General features: G+C 46.1%; 1 long non-coding RNA gene across 1 annotated transcript; it reads left to right on the forward strand.

The window, feature by feature from the left end:
• Positions 1-4,514: 4,514 nt before the first annotated feature.
• On the forward strand, positions 4,515-18,514 carry LOC310659276. The gene is made up of 4 exons (XR_014502709.1): positions 4,515-4,653; positions 5,041-5,165; positions 13,658-13,774; positions 18,259-18,514. It is a non-coding gene; the product is annotated as an uncharacterized lncRNA (long non-coding RNA).
• The last annotated feature ends 783 nt before the right edge of the window (positions 18,515-19,297 follow it).

Genomic DNA, 19,297 nt, shown 5'->3' on the forward strand with positions numbered 1-19,297 from the left:
GATGACCATTCTGAAGACCCCTTCCGGCCATGACAGAAGAAAATGAACCTCCGACTCTTACGTCTCTTGTTTTGATTCCTGTCTAACAGCCCTCCCATTTACCCACTCTTAGGACTGAGTGGATCAGCTCCAACATGTTCCTGTGAGCTTTGGCTGTGTTCCCGCCTGCTCTCATCTACTGCCTTATCAGCCAATTCGTCAAGGTCAGGAAGAGCCGAAGACTGCAGCTGCCGGCTCTCTCCTATCTGACTAACATCTAAGTCTCTCTGTTCCTGGCTGCTTTCTGCAACTGGCTGCAAATCTTCGCTGGGAGCTGGCTCATTCCTGACAACAGCCTACCACAGTAAAGCACATTCAGCTATGGAAACAGGGTTGGCAGAGTGGGAAGGCTAAAAGCAGGGGGAGGAGCGGGGTTCTGATCCTGGAAAGCCAGGCTTGGTAAACCTTTGCCCCAATCTAGCAGAGTTCCTGTATTTTTATCCCCAAGGTAAGGAGTAGGGTAGGGCAGAACAAAAGCATGTGCATTGAATCGACTGATAAATTATTCCCATATTGTAGATGGGAAGCTGAAATTGAGCACAACCTCTGGGCTCAATGTTGAGATTTGAACCAGGGACCCCTTGCCACTCTTAGCCACAATGCTGACTCATAATTCACTTTATTGATGACTCCCGTGTACAAACTTTTGACAACAGTTATAGAATTGGCAAAAATGCAAGAAAAATCATTGCCTAACGGAAATAGTCTCATTGAGATTTCTGCATTTCAGGGGGTTGGACTAGATGACTCTGGGGTCCCCTCCCAACTCTACAATTCTACGATCAAACAAGAAATTATTAGGCTGAATTCGCTGGCTCTGTTTCCACAGGTTATGCAAATATAGGACATCCATGGAGATTGGTGCAGATACATGCATACATACCATCTCCAATTATAACAATGAGAACCCTTCACACTTAGACACTGTTATGTACTGAGTTGAATAGGATCCAAACTGCAGCAGTCTGATTGGTCCTAGAACAATAGGCTCCAAAATGCAGCAGTATGATTGGTTGGCAGGAACCACCCAATCATGCTCCAGATAGAAGTGAATCCACAACCTGATTGGCTTACAGTAGAATTCCGGAATTAGCCAATCATGTGCAGCCCATTGTGTAAATAATATATAAAGCAGATACTTTGAGGGAACTTTCATTCATTCCTCCTCACCACTATGAGCTGAATAAAGAGCATGAAATCACTTTGCAACTCTGAGTATATTTCAGACACACACACAAAAACCCAGCCAACAAACTCCAAGGAACTCAGAATGAAATTGTTTTGAGTAGGACTCGGTCAAAAGGTGGTTCGGCTGTAACTCAATTGCACGTTTGTGTTTATCTCGCTGCAAGACATTTGTGTTCTCTTTATGCTCTGCTGAGGCAATTAATTCCTGCAGGAAAGAGGACAAATTAAGAGAGGACAGCTGCAGAAATGGAAAACAGCAGAGCAGAAAGGAAAGGGAACCAGTGGAAAGGGGCGAGAAACAGCCTCGCGAGGGAGACCAGGCTCCCGCTGGCCTGCAGATTTAGTAGCCATAGAGATCACCCGCCTTCCTGTTTCCGGAGAGGGGGGCCAGAAAATGAGCAAAGTACATTGTGAACCAGCATAAACATTTATTCCCCCTTCTAAACATAGGGGCAGCAGTCCCCAATTAATTTCATTTCATTGTTTATTTTGTCGTTTAGTTGATGAGTTGTGTCCAACTCTTCGTGACCCCATGGACCAGAGCATGCCAGGCACTTCTGTCTTCCACTGCCTCCCGCAGTTTGGTCAAACTCATGTTCATAGCTTCGAGAAAACTGTCCAACCACCTCGTCCTCTGTCGTCCCCTTCTCCTTGTGCCCTCCATCTTTCCCAACATCAGGGTCTTTTCCAGGGAGTCTTCTCTTCTCATGAGCTGGCCAAAGTACTGGAGCCTCAGCTTCAGGATCTGTCCTTCCAGTGAGCACTCAGGGCTGATTTCCTTTAGAATGGAGAGGTTTGATCTTCTTGCAGTCCATGGGACTCTCAAGAGTCTCCTCCAGCACCAGAATTCAAAAGCATCAATTCTTCAGTGATCAGCCTTCTTTATGGTCCAGCTCTCACTTCCATACATCACTACTGGGAAAACCATAGATTTAACTATACGGACCTTTGTCGGCAAGGTGATCTCTCTGCTTTTTAAGATGCTGTCTAGGTTTATCATTGCTTTTCTCCCAATAAGTAGGCGTCTTTTAATTTCGTGACTGCAGTGATCATGGAACCCAAGAAAGTAAAATCTTAGGATGTAGTTTATTTATAGAAAATGTAAAGGGACCCCTGACCATTTGGTCCAGTCGTGGCCGACTCTGGGGTTGTGGCGCTCATCTCGCTTTATTGGCCGAGGGAACTGGTGTACAGCTTCCGGGTCATGTGGCCAGCATGACTAAGCCACTTCTGGTGAACCAGAGCAGCGCACGGAAACGCCGTTTACCTTCCCACCGGAGTGGTACCTATTTATCTACTTGCACTTTGACGTGCTTTCAAACTGCTAGGTTGGCAGGAGCAGGGACCGAGCAACGGGAGCTCACCCCGTCACAGGGATTCGAACCACCTACCTTCTGACTGGCAAGCCCTAGGCTCTGTGGTTTAACTCACAGCGCCACCCCTAATCCATCATCATCATCATCATGTTATTTGTATGCCGCCTTTCCATAATGAAAACTATGCTCAAGGCGGCTTACAATGTGACAAGATTTACATAATTACAAACATAACAAAGGTCATAAATAATAAATAAAGCACATCAAAAGGTACACAACCAAATGGAAAACAATTTCCACATAAATCATAAAACCTAAAACTATGGCATTAATATCAATCACAATTTAAAATGACATGGATAAAAATAAAAGCAATTTTAAAAAATGGAGCCCTCTCTGCCCAGCAGCAGCAGCAGCAGCAGCAGCAGTAGTCCTTTATGGAACGTGGCCCCGCCCCAGGCCAGGTGGATGTCAGTGCACCTTTTAACCGATGTCAGCGACTGGGCTCAATAACTGGTTCTGCCTGGGCTGGGCTAGGCAACTGGAGCAGTTTCGGAGACCTTCCAATCCTGGAAAACAGGTCCCAGTGCATTGGACACACAACTGTGCATTGTGAGCACCAGACTCATGCAGAGTATAAATACCGCAGAAGCTAGCTGTGAAGCATAACTCCTTTTATTTCTAATAGCTACTAAAAACTAGAAGGGACGCGGGTGGCGCTGTGGGTTAAACCACAGAGCCTAGGACTTACCGATCAGAAGGTTGGCGGTTCAAATCCCTGCGACGGGGTGAGCTCCCGTTGTTCGGTCCCTGCTCCTGCCAACCTAGCAGTTCGAAAGCACACCCGTGCAAGTAGATAATTAGGTACCGCACCGGTGGGAAGGTAAACGGTGTTTCCGTGCGCTGTTCTGGCTCGCCAGAAGCGGCTTAGTCATGCTGGGCCCATGACCCGGAAGCTGTACGCCGGCTCCCTTGGCCAATAAAGCGAGATGAGCGCTGCAACCCCAGAGTCGGCCACGACTGGACCTAATGGTCAGGGGTCCCTTTACTACAAACTAACGAACTACTGGCTTGCATGAATGTTACAGCTCCCACTCAGCCATCTAGTCACTACATAGATAAGACTCTCTCCACACACAGAGTCAGGCAGGAGTGAAAGAGTAGAAGAGCAGTTTCCTCCCCCTCCTTTCTCAAAACATCAGATCAGGAGATTCTGTCAATGGGAGGGGTGAAAATATCAACAGTGGAGAGAAGCAGGATAGGGCCCTCAGGCTCCCAGCAGGTCAGTCCCGGGCAGCAGCAGGGTGAGCCAGAGTTGTGCTCTCTCCTGGTGTTTCTGAACCTCTGGCCCACCCACTTTCACCTCATGCTATGCCCAGCAAATCAACCCCAAGAGGTTCCATCTAAGAAAATATGGCCCTTTGTATGTAGAAGGGGAAACCAGGGGGAGTCCTTACCCTCTTCTTAACATCTTCAGCGAAACAACTCCTCGTGAAGCTTACAGAGTAGCCTTGAAAGTTAGGCTAGCATCAAGCTAGTATACCGATTCAGTGCGTCAAAGGACCACAAACTCACCTGTGGGAAGGGTCAGGATAAGCCCCTCCTATATCCTTGGGGTACCAAGTGGTTTGAGGACCCAAGTACTGAGGAAAAGATGGAGGGTGGCAGGCAGTGCTTCCTATACACTAACAAAAAGGGCTAAAGATTACCAACGGGAAGGAGTGGCTAAAGGTTGTTAAAACAGACTGACTAATCTCTGTTAAGGGATCCTAAGACGGTCAGTCTGTTCTTATTCCAGTATCCCAGGGACTGAGGCTCTTGGGAAGGGGCATTGTGACATCACGGAGAGGGCCATTGTGATGTCATGGGGTTGCCTACCCTTTCTCCAGCATGTCAGAGCCTGAGATGCTTGGGAAGGAGCATTGTGATGTCATTGAGTGGGGCGTCGTGATGTCATGGGGCTGCCAACTCCTGAACATCTGGAAAATAATCCAAATCCAAACTCTGCAGAATAAATCATGCGAAACAGGAAAATCACACAGTTGTGCTTATTCAGGATGCTGAATCCGACTTCTCTTAATGCAGAATTTAGACTGATCGTCTGAATGAGGTTTTGTTTTGGTTTTGGTTTTTTATTGCCAAAATATACACACTGGCAGTGGAACGGGGGGTGGGGAGAGCGCATCGCCCCCAGCACCATCAGGGAGGGAGGTACCATCACAGTCGCCCCCCTGGACACGCGCCACGCCCCCAGGATGCACACCATGCCCCCGTGGGCCGCATGCCACACCCCCAGAATGAACACCATGCCCCTCGGGTGCGGGCTAGCCATGCCCCCGCCTGCTCTCCGCCCCCAGGGCCGGAGCATGCAGCTTTGCCACTGTATATACACCCTGCCCCAGACCCTCCGAGTGTCCCTGTTTTCCAGGGACGTCCCAGATTCACAGAAGCCCTCCCGGTTTCTGATTTGATCCCAGAATGTCCCGCTTTTCCTTAGGACGTCCCTATCTTCACCGAAGAAACGTTGGAGGGTATGGTAGGATGTGCCCTTTTTCATTGGAGAAATACTGGAGGGTATGGAGTCGTCCAACTGCCAAGCCATTTAAAGGGAAGTTTTTCAATGTTTATCATAGAATAATAGAATTAGAATCATAGAATCATAGAGTTGGAAGAGACCACAAGGGCCATCGAGTCCAACCCCCTGCCAAGCAGGAAACTCCTGACATATGGTTGTCAAGCCTCTGCTTAAAGACCTCCAAAGAAGGAGACTCCACCACACTCCTTGGCAGCAAATTCCACTGTCGAACAGCTCTTACTGTCAGGAAGTTCTTCCTGATGTTTAGGTGAAATCTTCTTTCTTGTAGTTTGGATCCATTGCTCCGTGTCCGCTTCTCTGGAGCAGCAGAAAACAACCTTTCTCCCTCCTCTATGTGACATCCTTTTATATATTTGAACATCACCCCTTTACTGTTTTATTATGTTGTTGGGAGGTGCCCAGAGTGGCTGGGGCAATCTAATCAGATGGGGGGGTATAAATACTAATATTATTATTATTACGGATTAGGACGTCCCTATTTGTATCGGAGAAACGCTGGCGGGTTGCATAGTCCTGGGTTCCAGCCCATCTTATTTCCAGGGCTTTTTTATTGTTGCACACAAATGCTTCCAAGACACCTATAGTTTCTGGCTCTCTGCCGTCTGTCTTAATGAGGCAGAGATGGCTCCTTCTTCCCACCCGTCCACCCCCATCAGCCAAGACACTTGTTGCAAGCAATTTGGAGTCAATTGGATGAAAAGGAATAAATAGGTGGCCGTAGCGGTTTGTGGATGGCTGACTCGAGGCCACAGGCAATGATTAGAAGGCTTTTCAGGCCCACAGCAAGGAAGGGACTTAAATTTGTCACAGTTTAGCTCCAGAAAGCGGGTGAATGTGCTGGAGGCTGGGCTACCTCTCTCGCAGCCTCTTGTATTCCCTCAGAAGAAAAGAGAACCCCACGACTCTACTTTTCCCCCCTCCGTCTCCATTTTCAAAAGGCATCTGAACTTTGAAGCACATCTGCTCAGCTTTTCCATTCTCTCATCTAAATAAAGCAGCAGCCCAAGAAAGAAAAGATGTTTTTAAAAAGGCATTCTTGGGAAAAAGCTAAAAAAGATGGGGGAGATTATTGTCACACAATATATATATATATATATATATATATATATGCAGGTTTTGGTGTCCTCGGGTGTCTTCCCGTGTAAAAGTTGGGGTGTCTAGGCGACGTTTCGACGAGGTCTCACTCGTCATCTTCAGGCTGGTGCTTTCGGCTTCTTGTTACTGGAACAGAGCAGGATCTCAGTGTTTGAGTTCCTATAAATACTGTTGAGGAGGTGTGGTGTATAGCCTCCAATGTTCTGGGCAGAGAGGAGGTTCCCAGGCTAGTGTGCCTTTTCTTCTTTTGTTCCTTAATTACTTGAGGGATATCTTGAGTGATTTCTTGAGTGATTTCCTGAATCCCACTTAGGTGGGTCATTAGGTGTGGATTAGTTGCTAAAGCCTTCGTGTCTTGAACTCTTGAACTTTGTGAAGAGTTTTTCTGAGAAGATGGCTGTACTGCACTTGGTTGTGCTCTGGCTTGGCTTCGTGTATAGGGGCGAGCTGTGGTTTTGTGGCCTGTGCCAGCCAGATCTGTGTAGGGATTGCAGGGGGGTGCAGCATCCGGAGGTGCCACCCTGGTTTGGCTACTGGATGGTGTCTGTAATTTATCTGTGGAGAGGGTCTGGGTTTGGGTCTGGTGTGGTTGATTGGTGATGGCGTTCTGTGTGCCTCTGGATCTGGTGTCAGATTTTGTGGGGAGGGCTAATTTCCAGATGTCTGGCAAGCGGGATGTGTCGTCACGCTTGTTCATGTTGTGAGGGTGTTTCTCTATCTCGATGGCTTCCATGATTATTCTCTTGTGGTGATGTTCCATGTTAAAGAGCAATTTGGAATCTGCAAAATTAATTTCGTGTCCTGTTTCTTTCATGTGTTGGAAAAGAGAGGAAGTTTTTTCTTCTTTTTTGACGGCATTCTTGTGTTCTGCGATCCGTGCATTTATTCGTCTGTTTGTTTGTCCAATGTACGTGGCTGGGCAGACTTTGCAGGGTATTTCATAGACCCCTTGGTTTTCCAACTGAATTTTATCCTTGGGGTTTCTGAGGATATTGGCTATTTTTTGGTTGGTGCAAAAGGCTGTTTTAATATTGTGTTTATGGAGGATTTTGCTAATTTTATCTGTAGTGCCCTTGATATAAGGAAGGAGGGCTATGCCATTGTTTTCTTCTGTGTCTTGGTTTTTGGGGGGTGTTTCTTTTTGGATTAGCTTCGTAACCCTGTTTTGCTGGTATCCATTGGCAATTAACACATTTGAGAGATTCTGTAACTCAGTTGTCAAGTGGTCTTCGTCAGCCAGGCGTTTGGTTCTGGAGATGAGAGTCTTGGCTACGGAGTTTATTTGTGCAGGGTGGTGGTGTGATTGTGCATGTAAGTAGCGGTTGGTGTGTGTTTTTTTCCGGTAGATAGTGTGTCCTAGGGAGCCATCAGGTTTTTTGTAGATTAGGACGTCAAGGAAGGGAAGTTGGTTGTTGGCTTCTATTTCCATAGTGAATTGTATTTTGGGGTGTAGGCTGTTGAGATGTGTGAGGAAGCTATCCAGTTTTTCCTTCCCGTGTGGCCAAATTACAAAGGTGTCGTCAACATATCTGAGCCAAAGTTTGGGTTTGTGTTCTGACTTGTCTAAAGCATTGGTTTCAAAGTGTTCCATGTACAGGTTAGCGATGACCGGTGAGAGGGGTGATCCCATAGGTGCTCCTTCTATCTGTTTGTATCTTTGTCCATTGTGGATGAAGTACGTGTTGGTTAGGCAGTGGTTGGTCAGGTCCAAGATGTATTCGGGGGGATTGTATTTGTTTTGAATGGCTGTCAAGGCTTCATTAATGGGCACTTGTGTGAAGAGAGATACAACATCGAAGCTCACAAGTAGGTCATTGGGTTGTAGGTTTTGCTTCTTTATTGTTTCTATGAACTGGAAGGAGTTTGGAACGTGTGAAGAGATGGATTCTGCATAGGGCTGAAGTTGCTTGGCGAGAAATTTAGCGAGATTTTGTAGAGGTGAGCCTATGGAGCTGACTATTGGTCTGAGTGGTGTTCCTTCTTTGTGTATCTTGGGGAGGCCGTAGAGTTTGGGGCATCTGGATGATTTTTCTCTGGGGATGATTCTTAGCTGGATTTCTTCACTGATAGGAGAGGCTTTTATTTTGGATTTGGTGGTTTTTTCCAGATAGGTGGTGGGATCTGTTTTTATAGGTTGGTAGGTAGGGTCTTGGAGTAGATTTGATAGTTTTGCTTGGTAGTCCGATGTGTTCATCACAACAGTGGCATTACCTTTGTCTGCTGGGAGAATGATTATGTTGTTGTCTTTCCTCAGGTTGGTGAGTGCTTTCTGTTCTTCTTTGTGTAAATTGCTTCTGGGTGGTTTGCTGGAGCAGAGGATGTTGGTGACTTCAAGTCTGATTTTATTGGCTTCATCTGGATTGATTTTGGTTAGGCTAGCTTCGACTCCGCATATGATGTTTTCCGTGGGGATGCGTCTCGGGGCGACTGCAAAGTTGAAACCTTTGGAGAGTACTTTGGTTTCAGTTGAGGTGAGGATCCTGTCTGATATGTTATGTACTGTTTGTTTCATGGGTTGTTGTGGAGGGTGGCTGGGCTTCTGGCGTTTCTCTAGTTTGTGGAGTTTGTTGGTGTGTGTGTCTGTCTTGTGTGAGGTCTCCGTTTCAGCTCTCCAGACGGCTAGTTGTTTGCATTTGTCCCAGAGTGCAGGGTGGATTTTGTTACAGAGTTTGAGGTGAAGAGTGAGTAGATCTTTGTTGGTTTGGTTTAGTAGGTATCTTTTCTTGTGTAGTTCGTTTCTGATTAGAGATAGTTCAGTTCGTTTCAGGATCCTTTCGGTAGCTGGGGTTTTAGAGTGGAATTTAAGTTGGAAGCATGTGGGAATTAAGTTGTTGTCTCGGCAGTTGCGTAGGAACAAGAGATCACATAAGATGGTGGCTCTTCGGATTTCTAGTTTCTCGTAGGTTCTTGTCAGCTGGAAGGTTTCCTCCCCGTAGAGGTGAGATATTTGCTTTCGTAGATTTTCACGGGTACAGGAATGCAGGTTTTGGTGTCCTCGGGTGTCTTCCCGTGTAAAAGTTGGGGTGTCTAGGCGACGTTTCGACGAGGTCTCACTCGTCATCTTCAGGCTGGTGCTTTCGGCTTCTTGTTACTGGAACAGAGCAGGATCTCAGTGTTTGAGTTCCTATAAATACTGTTGAGGAGGTGTGGTGTATAGCCTCCAATGTTCTGGGCAGAGAGGAGGTTCCCAGGCTAGTGTGCCTTTTCTTCTTTTGTTCCTTAATTACTTGAGGGATATCTTGAGTGATTTCTTGAGTGATTTCCTGAATCCCACTTAGGTGGGTCATTAGGTGTGGATTAGTTGCTAAAGCCTTCGTGTCTTGAACTCTTGAACTTTGTGAAGAGTTTTTCTGAGAAGATGGCTGTACTGCACTTGGTTGTGCTCTGGCTTGGCTTCGTGTATAGGGGCGAGCTGTGGTTTTGTGGCCTGTGCCAGCCAGATCTGTGTAGGGATTGCAGGGGGGTGCAGCATCCGGAGGTGCCACCCTGGTTTGGCTACTGGATGGTGTCTGTAATTTATCTGTGGAGAGGGTCTGGGTTTGGGTCTGGTGTGGTTGATTGGTGATGGCGTTCTGTGTGCCTCTGGATCTGGTGTCAGATTTTGTGGGGAGGGCTAATTTCCAGATGTCTGGCAAGCGGGATGTGTCGTCACGCTTGTTCATGTTGTGAGGGTGTTTCTCTATCTCGATGGCTTCCATGATTATTCTCTTGTGGTGATGTTCCATGTTAAAGAGCAATTTGGAATCTGCAAAATTAATTTCGTGTCCTGTTTCTTTCATGTGTTGGAAAAGAGAGGAAGTTTTTTCTTCTTTTTTGACGGCATTCTTGTGTTCTGCGATCCGTGCATTTATTCGTCTGTTTGTTTGTCCAATGTACGTGGCTGGGCAGACTTTGCAGGGTATTTCATAGACCCCTTGGTTTTCCAACTGAATTTTATCCTTGGGGTTTCTGAGGATATTGGCTATTTTTTGGTTGGTGCAAAAGGCTGTTTTAATATTGTGTTTATGGAGGATTTTGCTAATTTTATCTGTAGTGCCCTTGATATAAGGAAGGAGGGCTATGCCATTGTTTTCTTCTGTGTCTTGGTTTTTGGGGGGTGTTTCTTTTTGGATTAGCTTCGTAACCCTGTTTTGCTGGTATCCATTGGCAATTAACACATTTGAGAGATTCTGTAACTCAGTTGTCAAGTGGTCTTCGTCAGCCAGGCGTTTGGTTCTGGAGATGAGAGTCTTGGCTACGGAGTTTATTTGTGCAGGGTGGTGGTGTGATTGTGCATGTAAGTAGCGGTTGGTGTGTGTTTTTTTCCGGTAGATAGTGTGTCCTAGGGAGCCATCAGGTTTTTTGTAGATTAGGACGTCAAGGAAGGGAAGTTGGTTGTTGGCTTCTATTTCCATAGTGAATTGTATTTTGGGGTGTAGGCTGTTGAGATGTGTGAGGAAGCTATCCAGTTTTTCCTTCCCGTGTGGCCAAATTACAAAGGTGTCGTCAACATATCTGAGCCAAAGTTTGGGTTTGTGTTCTGACTTGTCTAAAGCATTGGTTTCAAAGTGTTCCATGTACAGGTTAGCGATGACCGGTGAGAGGGGTGATCCCATAGGTGCTCCTTCTATCTGTTTGTATCTTTGTCCATTGTGGATGAAGTACGTGTTGGTTAGGCAGTGGTTGGTCAGGTCCAAGATGTATTCGGGGGGATTGTATTTGTTTTGAATGGCTGTCAAGGCTTCATTAATGGGCACTTGTGTGAAGAGAGATACAACATCGAAGCTCACAAGTAGGTCATTGGGTTGTAGGTTTTGCTTCTTTATTGTTTCTATGAACTGGAAGGAGTTTGGAACGTGTGAAGAGATGGATTCTGCATAGGGCTGAAGTTGCTTGGCGAGAAATTTAGCGAGATTTTGTAGAGGTGAGCCTATGGAGCTGACTATTGGTCTGAGTGGTGTTCCTTCTTTGTGTATCTTGGGGAGGCCGTAGAGTTTGGGGCATCTGGATGATTTTTCTCTGGGGATGATTCTTAGCTGGATTTCTTCACTGATAGGAGATCTGGCAGGCACAGGCCACAAAACCACAGCTCGCCCCTATACACGAAGCCAAGCCAGAGCACAACCAAGTGCAGTACAGCCATCTTCTCAGAAAAACTCTTCACAAAGTTCAAGAGTTCAAGACACGAAGGCTTTAGCAACTAATCCACACCTAATGACCCACCTAAGTGGGATTCAGGAAATCACTCAAGAAATCACTCAAGATATCCCTCAAGTAATTAAGGAACAAAAGAAGAAAAGGCACACTAGCCTGGGAACCTCCTCTCTGCCCAGAACATTGGAGGCTATACACCACACCTCCTCAACAGTATTTATAGGAACTCAAACACTGAGATCCTGCTCTGTTCCAGTAACAAGAAGCCGAAAGCACCAGCCTGAAGATGACGAGTGAGACCTCGTCGAAACGTCGCCTAGACACCCCAACTTTTACACGGGAAGACACCCGAGGACACCAAAACCTGCATTCCTGTACCCGTGAAAATCTACGAAAGCAAATATATATATATATATATATATATATCCTGCCCTGACACCTAAGAGCACAGCGGGGTCTGCATGGAGGTTACTGTGTTTTATTGGGGCTTAAGGTAAAAAAAAAATTAAAAAGGGACGCGGGTGGCGCTGTGGGTTAAACCACAGAGCCTAGGACTTGCCAATCAGAAGGTCAGCAGTTCGAATCCCCACGATGGGGTGAGCTCCTGTTGCTTGGTCCCTGATCCTGCCAAAAGTTCGAAAGCACTTCAAAGTGCAAGTAGATAAATAGGTACCACTCCAGCGGGAAGGTAAACGGCGTTTCCGTGCGCTGCTCTGGTTTGCCAGAAGCGGCTTCGTCATGCTGGCCACATGACCCGGAAGCTGTACGCCGGCTCCCTCGGCCAATAAAGCGAGATGAGCGCCGCAACCCCAGAGTCAGCCACAACTGGACCTAATGGTCAAGGGTCCCTTTACCCTTTAAGGTTAAAATGATAAAGGACCCCCAACCCCTGGACGGTTAAGTCCAGTTAAAGGGGACTATGGGGTTCCAGCACTCATCTCATTTTCAGGCCGAGGGAGCTGGCGTTTGTCCACAGACAGCATGACTAAACTGCTACTGGCACACAGAGGGCAGTGATGAGAGCCAGAGCGCATGGAAACACCGTTTACTTTCCCTCCACAGCAGTATCTATTTATCTACTTGCACTGGTATGCTTTCAAACTGCTAGGTTGGCAGAAGCAGGGACCGAGCAATGGCAGCCAGGTCAGAATTCCAGCCTTAGCTATGCTAAGTAAAAGCCCATTGATTTTACTGGGTTTACTCCAAGTTTGAATCCAGCAACAGGTTTCTCTAGCTCTAAGTCCAATGTACCCACAGTAATTTTTTTAAAAAATTATTAGAAATTTCATCACAATAATTTTAACAAAAATACATCATCCACATTATTCCCCCCCCCTCCATTTTTTTTCACTCCCCCCCTAAACAAAAAAACCCCAACCTCCCACCACCACCACCCCGGACTTTCCTCAGCTCTGGTTTCTCAACACATCTTTCTGTCTGCATGTTGTAAAATTGTAAAGATCCTCAAATTTTCTATCTATATATTACAATAAAGAATTTGCGAAGTACCCACAGTAATTTTAATATTCTTTTAGAGTAGGGCTGTTCCCCACCCCACCAACCTCTTCAAAAAAATATTAGCTGAACAAAGTTTCAGTCAGTTTATTAATCAAATAAATCTGCTTAGAATGATTGTTTCGAAGGAGCAAAGAATTGTTTACGACAATGTACATAGATGTCCATAAAAGCATCATACTGGAGCTCACATTTTCTCCCGTGTGAGATTGGAGAAGGACTTTACAATGATTGTTGTAGTAATAATAGATTTATATCCCACAGTTAATAATGACTGTAGTCATTGTCATTGTTGTAGTAATACATTTATATCTGCAAAGAATGCCTTTAGTGAAAAGGTGAAATAGACATTTTGTTACAGTCCTAGTTTATATGTCTGTCTGTCTGTCTGTCTGTCTCTCCACATGTGTGTCTATGTACTCTCATCACAATATGAGGAGCTTGGGATTGTATTTCAAAAAGGAAACATCTCGAACAAAAGCAACGTGGAGCCTTGTGGAGGTTTTGAAAGAACAAGTCGCTCCTTCCATGGAATGTTGAAGGAGCAAAACACTTTAATGCACATTGATTAAACATTTGGATTCAACTGTTCGATACCTCCCAGCATTTCATTATCAAAATGTTACCATCTGTGAAGCGGCGGACAAAATATAATAGCAAAAAATTTCTCATCTCCCTTGAATCTCATTTGGTGTGCCTTTTGTTCAGCAAGTTCATCAATAATCTTCTTTAAATAGTCTTGCTTGGCTGTTTTTCAACAGGCAAATGTTACCAGGCCCCCAAGCGCCTCTATCTCTCATCACAACAGCAATCTGAGACGGCGAGTCTGTGCACATTTACTTAGGAACAAACTCCACTGAACTCCAGAGGACTTGATCTTCAACGGCGCCCAGTATGTTTCCAAGCACAATTCACAGTGTTGGTGCTGACCTTTAAAGCCCTAAATGGCCTCGGTCCTGTATACCTAAAGGAGCGTCTCCACCCCCATCGTTCAGCCCAGACACTGAGGTCCAGCACCAAGGGCCTTCTGGCGGTTCCTTCGCTGCGAGAAGAGAGGTTACAGGGAACCAGGCAGAGGGCCTTCTTGGTAGTGGCACCCGCCTTGTGGAACGCCCTCCCACCAATAAACAATAAACAACTACAGTGGTACCTCGGGTTACATACGCTTCAGGTTACATACGCTTCAGGTTACAGACTCTGCTAACCCAGAAATATTACCTCGGGTTAAGAACTTTGCTTCAGGATGAGAACAGAAATCATGCTCCGGCGGCATGGCAGCAGCAGGAGGCCCCATTAGCTAAAGTGGTGCTTCGGGTTAAGAACAGTTTCAGGTTAAGAACGGATCTCCAGAAAGAATTAAGTACTTAACCCGAGGTACCACTGTATTTTACTTTTAAAAGACAACTGTTTAGGGAAGTTTTTAATGTCTGACGCTGTATTGTTTTTAATATTCGGTTGGAAGCCGCCCAGAGTGGCTGGGGAAACCCAGCCAGAAGAGCGGGGTATAAATAATAAACTATTATTGTTGTTGTTGTTGTTGTTGTTGTTTCCAAGCACTGGCGGAGGAAGGGGTGTGTGTTGGGTGCGGCCTGCCCCGGGTGTCATCCCTGAGGGGCAGGGTTGACATAGCTACCCCGCCCACCTGGGATGCTAGCCCCGCCCCTGGGTGCACAGCTAGCTCCGCCTCTGCTTCCAAGACGGCCTGGTGAAGTCCAAGGATTTTATAAAACCGTCACAGTTGTGCAGCCAGCTTCCAGCAGCAGGTCATTCCCATTGGGTTGGACCCTGAAGGGGCAACAACAAAGGAATTTGAATCTGTAATGGTTCTAGGGGTTGCTCGTGCGTAAGCTTGTCCCACCCTCTGCCTGGGTTACCTTAGTGAACCTTTCCTGTCCAGGCAGCCACTCGCCCGTGACCGTCTCAAACTTCTTCCAGCAAAGAAGCTCTTTGACACCAAGTCTTCGCCTACTCTCCCTGCGTGGAAGCCTTCTGCGCAAGGAGGGCGTAGGCAGCGGAGGACCCTTCCTCTCCCCGCTGGTCCCCGGCAAGGAGTCATGGGACCGCCTCGCCGCTTCCCCCATCTGCCCCCCTTCTCCACTGGTGCTACGCTGATTCTCTCCCCAGAAGACGGGCTGCCTCTCCCACTCCCGGGACGCTCTCTGGGATCCCTTTGGAGCTTGCTCTCTCCCTCGGACACTGATGGCAGTTCCCTGACAGAACCTTTGTCATTTTGTGTTTGGGACAAAGGCAAAGGTATTGCCCTGTTTGATTTTGATTGCTTTTTGTCTGGTTTGGTTTTGTGTCTGGGAAGATGAGTGGTATGGCCCTAAGTTGCGGTTATGTGTATTGCTTTCCCCCCTTACTTGTATGTTAGCAGTCACAGGTTTGGTCAAGGTGTGAGAGACTCACACTCTCTGCTGAGCTTCTGGTGCAGGACTTAAGACTTTTATCATTCCAGCAGGCACTGTCAGGTAGCACTTGGTTTGTTCCGATTTAGCACTAAAGAACGGGTTTTTCAGGGGAAAGCAGTGGGGCAAAAGGCAAAACCAGCCAGACCCATGCCTAGAAAGTGTGGGTCAAGCAGAAAACAGTGCAGACAAGCCTTGTGAAAGCAAATACAGTGGTACCTCGGGTTAAGAACTTAATTTGTTCTGGAGGTCCATTCTTAACCTGAAAGTGTTCTTAACCTGAGGTACCACTTTAGCTAATGGGGCCTCCTGCTGCTGCTGCTGCTGCCACTGCCGCACAATTCCTGTTCTCATCCTGAAGCAAAGTTCTTAACCCGAGGTACTATTTCTGGGTTAGCGGAGTCAGTAACCTGAAGCATCTGTAAGCCAAGGTACCACTGTAATTATTTATTGTTCTAAACATCAGGAACGTTTCTTTTGGGAAATGTCAGCCAGTGAAATAAACCACACACACACAAAATGAACTTTCCTTGGGCAACAGTTACATGTTTTTGAAGGTTTCCTCCATTAAAGGTAAAGGGACCCCTGAGGGGTAAAGGTAAAGGGACCGTGGCCGACTCTGGGGTTGCGGTGCTCATCTTGCTTTATTGACCAAAGGAGCCGGCGTACAGCTTCCGGGTCATGTGGCCAGCATGACTAAGCCGCTTCTGGTGAACCAGAGCAGCGCACGGAAACACCATTTACCTTCCCGCCAGAGCGGTACCTATTTATCTACTTGCTCTTTGATGTGCTTTCGAACTGCTAGGTTGGCAGGAGCAGGGACTGAGCAATGGGAGCTCACCCCATCACGGGAATTCAAACCGCCAAGTCCTAGGCTCTGTGGTTTAACCCACAGCGCCACCCATGTCCCTGTGTTTCCTCCATTAGCAGGTGACAAATTTTTATTCAGCCGTGTGTATAAATAGCTCCATGTTTTTTCACGATGATTCGTTTTTTTAACCAGCAATTGCTTTGCATGTTTTTATTGCAATGATTGGAATCCAACATTTGGTCGTTCCTTCAACTTCACATCTATATTGAGATCCGCAGAGGAATCGGCAATATTCAACTCTGCCTGCTTGCCGTTCCCAATGACGGATATGTAGATAGGATTAACATAACAGTCTGCCTTTTCCTAGTGCAGTTTGATCTTCCATGCATTTTTCATATTCTATTGTAGATAGATCATATCCTTCCGTTGCGCAAACTGATTGATTGCTGTTTCTCTCCAATGCACCCGCACCCCCTTGGTGACTGGAGGGCGATAAATTATTGAAATAAAGACATTTAAAGATAAGGAAGTCCCCCTAGATCGTCTGCACCCCTAACTGTACTCCCCTCCCAGCAACTCACAATTGCAATGAATTATTCTCAGCTAGTGTCTTGCTCTGCTTGCTTCCTGCAGTGTTATCATGCCCTGTGCAAGGTTGCTTTTCTCATCTTTGAGATAGGTATGGCCCAGGGTTCCTTGTCTCTGCCTGCAGAGGCCAGCAGGTGGCTGAGAATTATGAGAATTCTCTCCCCTCTGCTCACGGTCTGCTTCGCTCAGCAAAGTACAGCAAGAGGCAGAAGAACGCGGGATTTTAGTCATTGCAACTTCCTTTTTTTTAAAAAAAAAATATAATATTTATTACTTTTCCAACAATTTAAACACTACAAAACAGAACAAAAACAAAAAAGAACAATACAATACAAAGACACTACATAACACTAACACATTAAACTAACAAAAACAGTTTAAAACACTCGAACAATTTCAATATCTTATCTTTCATTCACTTATTTCACCGACCTCCTCAAACCTCCCTTTTTGTATTCCACTTCTGTCAATTGTTTCAGCAATTCCTTTCCATCTTCCTCTGTTTTCTATCCTATAATTATCTTAACACATTCTAGCCTTATTTTTTCCTTTAATATTCTATTAATCTATTTATACTTAAATCGTTATAACATTTCTACTAAAGCCATATAACTTCATTCCAACGTTCTTTTTTCATTAATTTTACAGTATTTCTGTAAATAGTCTTTAAACTTTTTCCAGTCTTCTTCCACCGACTCTTCTCCCTGGTGTCGGATTCTGCCAGTCATTTCCGCCAGTTCCATATAGTCCATCAACTTCATCTGCCATTCTTCCCGGGTGGGTAGATCTTGTGTCTTCCAATACTTCGCGATAAGTATTCTTGCTGCTGTTGTTGCATACATAAAAAAAGTTCTGTCCTTCTTTAGCACCAATTGGCCGACCATGCCCAGGAGAAAGGCCTTTTAGTCATTGCAACTTCCTGAAGCTGTTTCCGCAGAAGAAGAAGTGGTTGCAGCTAAAATATGAGATCACCCGCCCTACCCCTACTGCTGCTCGCATCAGTAGATCCTTTTCGTGTGACAAAGGCTTTGAAACAAAATAAATTTTAAAAATCCTTCCAGTAGCACCTTAGAGACCAACTAAGTTTGTTATTGGTATGAGCTTTCATGTGCATGCACCAAATAACAAACTTAGTCGATCTCTAAGGTGCTACTGGAAGGAATTTTTTTATTTTGTTTCGACTACGGCAGACCAACACGGCTACCTACCTATAACTAAAGCCTTTGAAAAATTCCAAAATCCACATTAGGGCAATGCCTTTCTTGGGCCAGCCAAAATATCACAAATGGGTGTGCCAGCTTTTACCTTCCTCAAAATTCTTCTTCAAACCACTGGCTGAAGGTCACCTGAGCACTTGATGAAGAGTCCTGGAGAACTCAAAAGCTTTCCCATTATTTTGGGATATACTTTATAAATTGGGTATTTTGCTATGGTGTGTGTGTGTGTGTATGTGCGTGTGTGTGTGTGCGCGCGCGCATAGATAGATAGGTATGCACACATGTTATGCTTTTTGGACACTCCTTGACAGCATGGCTATGGGGGCTGTCACTAACAAATCCTGCATTTCAGGAGTGACCCTCATACTGCTGCTTTTCCAGACCCAACTTGGCCCTCTCCAAAGACTTTCTACCCTTCCCTACCTGCAGCCCCCATCCCCAGGATCAGAGCAACTCCACCGATGGCTGACAAATAATTTCTTCCTTGCCCCCTTTCGGAGAACAGCTCAGCCGGTCACCAGCAGAAGCTTCGTCCAATGGAATATCGCCATGCATCATAACAGAGACAAAGACTGGCAGCAGCCCACAGTGGCTGCGCTAACCTGTGACCCTCCAAACATTGCTACTCCAATTCCCATCAGTGCCAGTCAGCATGGGCAATGGTCAGGGATGATGGGAGTTGTAGTCATGCATCCCTTGGCAGGCCACACCTTCGCTGCCCCACCCTTCAGACATCAGTGGCTTTTCATTCTTCTCCCGCTACGCTCAGAAGCTGCCGGGTACATTTCCAGCGATACCACTGGTGATGCAGAACTAAAATGCAGAACGTGAAGCCTTGGGCTTTGTTACAAGGGGTTTCTCAAAAGGGCTTCCTTGCTCTCCGATCCATTATGGCCAGGCTGCCCTCTGGGATCTCCTGAAACTCCCTCCTTCCTAATGGAAGCTAATGCAGCATTAGCTAATGGGGTGATTTAATTAGGTCTAAATGCTCGGGTTGGTGGAGGTTGCCCATCCTCCACAATTTGCTGGGCTCTCAGAGATAATGAAGAAACATTCGCCAGGAGGGATCCCTGCCTGTCTGAGACCTAGTGCTGCAGCAGCCAGCCACTGGTTGTGGTTTTGGTACTTGCATGGCCATATAAGAAGACAGGTCAAAATGGTCAAAGGCCTGGAAACGATGCCTTATGAGGAACGGCTAAGGGAGCTGGGCATGTTTAGCCTGGAGAAGAGGAGGTTAAGGGGTGATATGATAGCCATGCCTCCTCTATGTGACATCCTTTTATATATTTGAAGAGGGAGAAAGGTTGTTTTCTGCTGCTCCAGAGAAGCAGACACGGAGCAATGGATCCAAACTACAAGAAAGAAGATTCCACCTAAACATTCGGAAGAAC

The sequence above is a fragment of the Podarcis tiliguerta genome, assembly GCF_965153285.1.
Source record: "Podarcis tiliguerta genome assembly, chromosome: 10".
NCBI lineage: Eukaryota > Metazoa > Chordata > Lepidosauria > Squamata > Lacertidae > Podarcis > Podarcis tiliguerta.